General features: G+C 41.9%; 1 long non-coding RNA gene across 1 annotated transcript in view; it reads left to right on the top strand.

Moving 5' to 3' along the window:
* Positions 1-473: 473 nt before the first annotated feature.
* Positions 474-7,791, top strand: part of LOC106957578 (uncharacterized) — a 14,734-nt gene continuing 7,416 nt past the window's right edge. The window contains exon 1 of the long non-coding RNA XR_001426981.1: positions 474-2,905. This is a non-coding gene — a long non-coding RNA (uncharacterized LOC106957578). The remainder of the gene's footprint in view (positions 2,906-7,791) is intronic.

Consider the following 7,791-nt stretch of genomic DNA (forward strand, 5'->3'; position numbering starts at 1 on the left):
TTGTAACATCAACGCTGCCTCACTTTGAAGACTAAATAGCACAGTTCTGGCAGAAAGCCAAGGAGATGCATACATATTTGCTGTTTGAGGGCGATGAGGGACTGGCTTTCATATGCCGCCAGAGTCTAATTAAGTCAACACTTACAAATATATACATTTATACATTTATACTATATAATTTACTATATTAAACATTTTTCTCATAAAATTCACAGTTTATGTGTAGATGGAGTACAATTCTTTCAGACGCCAAACTTCTTTCACTGTGATATGGTGCAATTGTCAGAACAGGTGGTAAAACAAGAAGAAAACAATCAATAGGAGACTTAAAAACAAATAATTCATATGTTTAATTTTAAAGGAATTTGGTGAAAATTGCATCACAAGTGAAAATGTGGAATTAAAGTCCAAGCATAAATCCAATTCATGTGGCAAGAGCTCAAAACTCGTGTTCAGATGGAGGTGGTAAAAATACAGTTTCTAAATCTAAATTACATCTGGATAAAAATGTTTTATGAAAACTCTGAAAAGCCTAGCATAATTTCCCTCCCACTTTATGGTTATTTCCGTTTCTCGTTCACACAAAATCCTAAAAAGTACACTGAAGTCTGCAGTTGCAAAGTGACGAACTGTGGGAAAGTTCAAGAGATAACCAGTCTTCCTGGGTATGGTGTATATGCCACGAGAACTTTAAATGAGCAGGTATACCGGAGAAGGATCATTAAGCAGTTTCTTTTAAAGCCACCTGTTCACCAGTGGGGGGGGAAGAATCAAGCTGTTCAAACTGCCAACATGACAAAGGGAAGGGTTATCGAGAGCCGATGTGAGTGCTACTACTTTGGTAGTCGGGTATAAAGGCTCTGTGCTCGCTCAGTGAGCAGTCCTTCAAGTAAAACCTTTTCTTTAAAAGAAAGATCAACAACATATGGAGAAGAAGAACCTCAAAGTCGCCATAAGCATCCAATTTAAATCAACTCTGCTTTTTACCTACAAAAACGTGTCCGTACATTGATTTCTCACAAATGGCCCGGCTGCTTGTTTCATCGCACGTTGCCTCCTCTTGTCCTCAGCAAAAGGGGACAAAAAAAGAAGAGGTTGACCTCTCCTTTTTTCAGCAGCGAACAGCAGAGAAAGATGTGTTTTCTCTCCAGGGAGCTGTCTTTGACTGCGTCTCCTTCGGCTGGCAACATCCAAGCTCTATCTGGTGCGGATGCCATTAAATGAACAGACCATTAAATGAACAGTTGCATTGAGTGTACCGGCATCTGCTCGCTGAGCCGTATTAGACAGCAGCTCGACAGCCTTTGAGCAGCTGCCAAATTCAATTGTGCCGCGTGTAACCTGAAACCCCAAACGGAGGCATTTCCTCGATAAGGCAGGATGTTTTGTGCCTTCCATGAATATATAGTTTACATTTTAAGAAGCTCAATATGCACCTCATTTTCTCTAAATGTGTCCCTCCAGACTGTACGTAGGGAGTGCTAACCCTAAGCAGCCACAAACAGCTTAGAATTGCTTCGACCGCGACACAATTGACCCCCTCAAAAGCTTTTCTGGCAGCAGGGAAACAACCTGAAAATGAAAAACCGCTTATTTAGGACAGCGGAGGGAGGTGGGAGGAGACGGGGGGAAACAAACTGGAGACGATGGGAGAATGGAAGAGAGGAGACTTTGAAAGTTGTTAAAGTTTGGCTGGAGCCTGCATTGTAATCACAGCTCTCCTTTCTTACTGTGGTTGAGCAAAATCAATCCAGTGCGATTTGTGTGCCCGACAGGCTTCTAACAGGAGCAGCCAGCTGGAAAATAGGTCCGCCGTCACCGCGCAACACCTGGCCAGGCCTGACACTCCTCGGGTGCTTCCTTTTTGGAGAGCAACATGTGTGCAGCCACCCACACGCACAGGAACACAGAAACACACACGCAGGTGCCGGCAGCGGCAACCTTTGGCTTTGTAATCTAAGTGGTGATGATGTGGGTGGCCGACGGATCCGCTGATCGTTACACGCAGTGTACCCGGACCGCAGCGGGGTCCACGCCGACTGTGATGTCTGTAGAAGCGGAGACGATTTGGACACAAGCTGGACAATCGTTGCCAACTGGCGACACGATCGCATCCTGTTAAGTTGTACGAAAAGGAAGGACAGATGTAGGTCGCACGTGTCAGGGTTGATGTCTGTGTTGCACGGCTTGATCGATTCCAGCTGGAAGAACGACGCAGAGATCGTTTCAGATTTAGAAATATTATTGTTTTGTTCTCAACGCGCTGAGAAATGGGCTGGTGACCAGCGCTGAAGAGGTTTCAGTTTAAACGAACCATGACTGGTGACCAGTCAGTTGGAAACGCATAATCTAACCAATAGCAACAGACGCATGATATCAATAGATATTATGGTCTGGTAGAATAATTTCACTGAACTGTGATCTAGAACAGCTCTGCATTATGGGGAATGTAGGCAGAGGAAAGTCTTTAGCCGCTCAATCTCACAGCCAGCTAAGCTAGTTTGGTGGCATCAACGGACTCCCTCTCTCTTTGGTTACGTAGCAACCATGTGCCGAGTAACTTGCTCAGCAACAGTGCAACCTCAACATATGAGTTTTGGTCCATATTTTTGTCTGGATTTATGAGCGAAAGTCTGAATTACGAGTTGTGCTTTGGGACATCAGTGCGAGTTGCCGTCTCGTTCAGCCACATAAAGAAAAGGATGATGTTTATCGAACTGAAACAGGAATTCAGTTGGTGGCGGTCCAACCAACCATCAAAAAACCCTAAAAGAAGAAGAAAAGGAAGAAGAACTGAAGCAGGAGGTGATCAAAAAAGATTAGCGGGAGTTATTGAACTGGCAAGGCAGTGTGTGTTTCAATGTGTGCAGGCCTTCCTCCCTCCCATCTCTGGTCTGTTTCCAAGGTAAGAGACCTTAAGAAAACATTTTTCCTTTATTTTATATATTTTATTATGCATGGATAAAGTATACATGTCTGCATTATTTTATACTTTAGTGTCAATTGGGGATGTTTTACTAGGCTGAAACAAATTTAAATTATTTTAGTCATTTTAAATGGGGAAAATGTGTTTGAAATACAAGCACATTTGCTTATGAGCTTGATTTACAGAACAAATTAAACTTGCATCTCGAGGTTCCACTGCACTGGGAGGAACAGAGGTCTCACTCTTGCAGTCCAATGTGCAGTGATGTAGGTAATGCGCCAGTCTATTTCTTTTTTCCTTTTCTTTTAGAAAGCATCAGTGGGTATTTTTAACCTAAATATGCTTACAGTGTTAAATAAAATGAGATAAATCCAGCCGTCCAAACAGAATGTCTGACAGCTGTAATGCCTCTTTGTAATGGAAAAAAAAAATATTACTGATCAATCCGTTTTCAAGACTGGTCCAGAAAGATGACTCAGTCAAACTGCATATGAAAAACCACACTGCAATAAACAAATGAATGCTTGTGGATGGGTTTTCAGTAGTGAGCACTTATTGTGTTGATGGCTTTAATTATGTTTTCCTGGACATTTCCAGGAAGTTAAAACACAATAAGAACATTTTAGCTGAAGCCCTCTGCCAGTTTTTGTTTGTTGTTTTTCTTCCCCTTTATCCCCGCACAAGGTTCATGGGCAGCATCCAATTGCACATCTGACTCCAGCCATGAGAAGGCAATATCTGGCTCGCAATATAATGCATCGCCAGTCCCATCAGAGCCTGCAATGCAGAACGCTAACCACAGCCCAAGCACCTGCCTCCCGAGACAGAACGGCATGCCAGAGGAGAGTCTGGAGACACGATGACACAGAGAGGCAAAGCGGCGGGAAGAGACGAGGGAGGTGTGGGGGTGAGGAGGGGGGGTAAGAAAACAAACAATTAGAAATTGCGAAGCGTGCGCTCGTCATCCCCCCGGCGGGGCTCGGGGTGACTTCAGTTTCAAATTGTTAAAGCGAGACAGATAAATGAAAGAATTCATAAAGAAAAATGTGGATTCCCGCTTCTTTCATGCACATCAAAGGACGCATTTTCGCTCGAGCAGCAGGGGGGTGAAATCGCGCGCGGCGCACTTCGGCGCGCTGGTGCACTTTCATGAGTTCTCCCTTAACATTACAGTCTTTAATGAAGTCAAATTACAGTGGGGCTTCCGAAGGGAAAAGCGCTGCCTGAAACATCATTTATAACTGAAATAACAGGAGACAGAGACTGAATAATGTGTTTATCACAAATAGCTGTTGCTAGCTAAGAAAGCTCTAAATATCATATTAGGGGGTTATTAGGATGCGCCGAAGCTTCATCCATCCTTCTGAAAGCGGTTCGTAAAAACTAAAGAAAACACCGCCAAGATCCAGCCATCTTTGAAACTCTTCTCTCTAACTGGAGGTCTCTGAACTGCGCTTAGCTGCCTTTTGTTAACAAACCGTGTTGTGGAGTTTCCACTTACAGTTCACACCTGGAGCAGAGCGCTACTGGAAACAAAGAGCGGGTTTCTCTTGAGCAGCAGGAGGTAAATAACCGGTTCGCTTTTGTGACTTTCACCTGTACATTACATTTAAAATGTATCAGCAAGACTAATTAAATGTACCAGAACAGATACGCAACATCTAATCTGCATAATAGCCGACTGGAAAAAGGTAAAGTAATGACACTGTTTGATGTAATGACAGATGCTTTTTTTCTTCTGGACTTGTTGCTAGGGAACAATATGAAAGCAGTAAAGGTGAAAGAGTGCAGAGAGAAGTACATAAAAAATAACAGGGCTGTCTTGAGCACTTATTTAAAGTCATTAGCATTCGGTAGATATTAGCAGTGAAAAGCTGTTAGCATGACGCTAGTTTGAAGATTCCCTGTGAAATTACGTTTATACAGCAACAGAAGTCTAGACGATGAGTAGCAGAAATACTCACACCAATTTATCTTAGTCATATTTTGTCCTGTTGTAACCTCAAACTTTAATGCGATTTATTTGTTTTTTGGCTAGACAACCATAGTAGCACTAGCGCTGCACTGATTGTCATTTTCTGGTCGATTATTGATTTTTAAAACGCCTGACCTGCTGATTCAGATTTTGGCGAATACAATTTTCTTTTTGTTGTTGTTTTTGGTATATAAATATAGCAACACAGTCACATACTTTGTCAGGTGACCACTGTAAGCAAATGTGAAAGTCGGTTAATTTGTAAATGGAGTCCTCCAGTATGTAATTTATGCTATTTACACTGATTTGTCTTGACAATGAGTTGGAGTATAACATATAATCCTAATAAAAAACTTTGAAATTTATGGTTTTAACATAGTAGGATGTGAAAAAATACAAGAAGTACAAATATTTCCATTTCATTGTAATGACAGCAGTGCTTATATACCTTTACGGACATTTCTGACTGGTGTAAAAGTCTTGCCTACTATCCTTCAAATTAAGAGTCACATTCCACAGCAGTATAGTAATAGGGATGTCGCGCCTCGTGAGGTTTTATTCTGTATCAAAAGGCCAAAATTGATAAGCTGTGTTTTCTTCACTCATTTATTCAGCCAGACCAGATCAATAACAAAAGAGGAGCTCATTCTTTCCCCTTAAATGACCCAAATCTTCAAAAGCTGTCAGTTTTCCCAACGTTGTGCTTCCCAATCTGTTAACCCTTCTGGTAATTCATCATGTTGTGTATGATTCCATCCCTCTCTTCTGCTGTTTTCCTCAAAATATTTTTTGACAGCAGTTTCACTAGGTTGAACCACGCAACATGCTCGTTTCATTTCAGCATGACACAGATCTGAGCTGCTGTTGTCCAGTCAACGACACACACACACAAAAAATAAATAAAAAAATCCCACAGTACCAGCGAGTAATTCTGGGTTCAGAGAAATCGAACAGATTGCTATTAAATAAATAAAAGAACTGTCCAAACTTTCATACTCCGTGCTTTTATCTGTAATAATTAGCTGCAACACGGAGCCGTCTCAACATCTGCTCAGTCTGGCCAATTTTCAAAGCTCTTATCACCTACCATTTTGTGTTGACAGTGCAGCATGTGGTTAGTTTAACATGAACTTTGGTAAACTTTAAGGCAGATGCTCAACAGATTTGATTCTTTTTTAGGATGTGCAACTCATCTACACAGCAGTGGTGGAAGAAGTCGTTACTGTATCATTTTTTTTAAGGTAATAAACTGATACTTTCTGTAGAGTGCTTAACTTTTCCCAGTTCGATGAGCTCCAACATGTAAAAATGCTTCAAACCACTAACTTTAAGCACTTAGCATGCAACAGCTCCACTCTGCACAATAATTTACAACAGGATTTATGAAAGTGGGAGGAATTCTTTCGATTGGGACTAACTAAGTTTGAGGTTTTACTCACAATACAATTATCATGTATTGTATTATTTTGTCTTGTGACAAAATAATGTGTTGGTACACTTTTACCCATTACATTGATTAAATGCATAACAATAATGAGTTTAGAGTTTAGTGACAAGTGAAGGTCTAATAACTGGTAGTGGTGCTAAAATGAGCTAAATGGTTGGAGAACCCATGGATCCCTTAATGCATGTTATTCAATATCAGTATTCTCATCTATATGAGCAGTGATATTTCGTAGGTAGATAACCTTTTCAATGTCTACTTCACTATTTGTTGATAGCTAGTACCGGATGTTTAGGTCAGTAAAATGGTTTTGTTGCCTACCAAATGACCCCAGAACACCTATGCAAATCCAAGTCAGCCATCATGATATGTTCTGACATCTCCAGAGAGCATGTGTAGCCTAATTTGCAACACGGTGAGGTGACACATGCATGTGTATGTGAGCGAGGAAGGGGGGCCCATGGCGTGGCTCCCGCCCCCGATTCCTCCCTCAGACTCTCCCTCCGTTTCTGTCTCTTGTGATCTCTCTCATCCTCTGTTCCTCCCCTTTAACTTCCCTCTGCCCTTCCCTCCACCTCTGTCATCTCCGGCTCCCCTGAGCCGCCAACCCCCTATTTCTGCTTGTCCCATTTTTTGCGTGAGAAAGGCAGGAGGCGCTGTGAGAAACTCTGATGGTGCTGCTCATGTCAGCTTTGTCAGGCAACAAGACGGAGGGTAAGAACGGCAAAACAACCGCTGAAGACTGCTGTGTTGCAGCCCTCTGATGAATCTGAATTTACATAAATGGCGACATCCGAGAGCATTTACAGCTGCAGTGTGTAACTTTTATGAAAACAGAAAAACATTTTTTGCATGTCTGCTATGAATGTCATCCTGTTATGACAGTATAGTATGAGGCAGATAGTCCATAAAAAGATCGAGCTCCTCTGCCTCCTCTATGAGCTGCTGTTTCTGTCTGGAGAAACTGACCACTCCTGGGCTAAAACAACCAGTCAGAGCCATTGGAGGATCTTAGCACTGTCAGTCATAGGTGTGTATGCGCTGCTAAATGTGTCAATGGAGGAGAAACAATTCAACGTTACAGGAAAGCTGTTTATTCGGCATGCTAACTAGCCTTAGCATTCACGGTAGGCTCTACTGTCGGGAAGAGCCTGGCAGAGAGCAGGGGGTGGGGGGGGGGGAAGGGTGACAAGCATGACTGACGGCACTAAGACCCACCTCCTGGCTCTGATTGGTTGTTCCTAGTTAGCACTGGGTGAAGACGGGGGTGGTTGATTATTTCACAGGTTATCTGTTTTGACTTAGTGATGGTTTTAACAAAAAAAAAAAAAAAAAAAAAAACTAATAAAAGTTGAAAAGTGCAGCTTTAATGCTCCAATAATTAAAAAATAAAAGTTCTACCTCATTAGTAACAGAAAATATCCATATTAGAGATCTGAACATTGT

The sequence above is a fragment of the Poecilia latipinna genome, unplaced genomic scaffold, assembly GCF_001443285.1.
Source record: "Poecilia latipinna isolate Pla-1442-1.1 unplaced genomic scaffold, P_latipinna-1.0 Scaffold917, whole genome shotgun sequence".
NCBI classification, from domain to species: domain Eukaryota; kingdom Metazoa; phylum Chordata; class Actinopteri; order Cyprinodontiformes; family Poeciliidae; genus Poecilia; species Poecilia latipinna.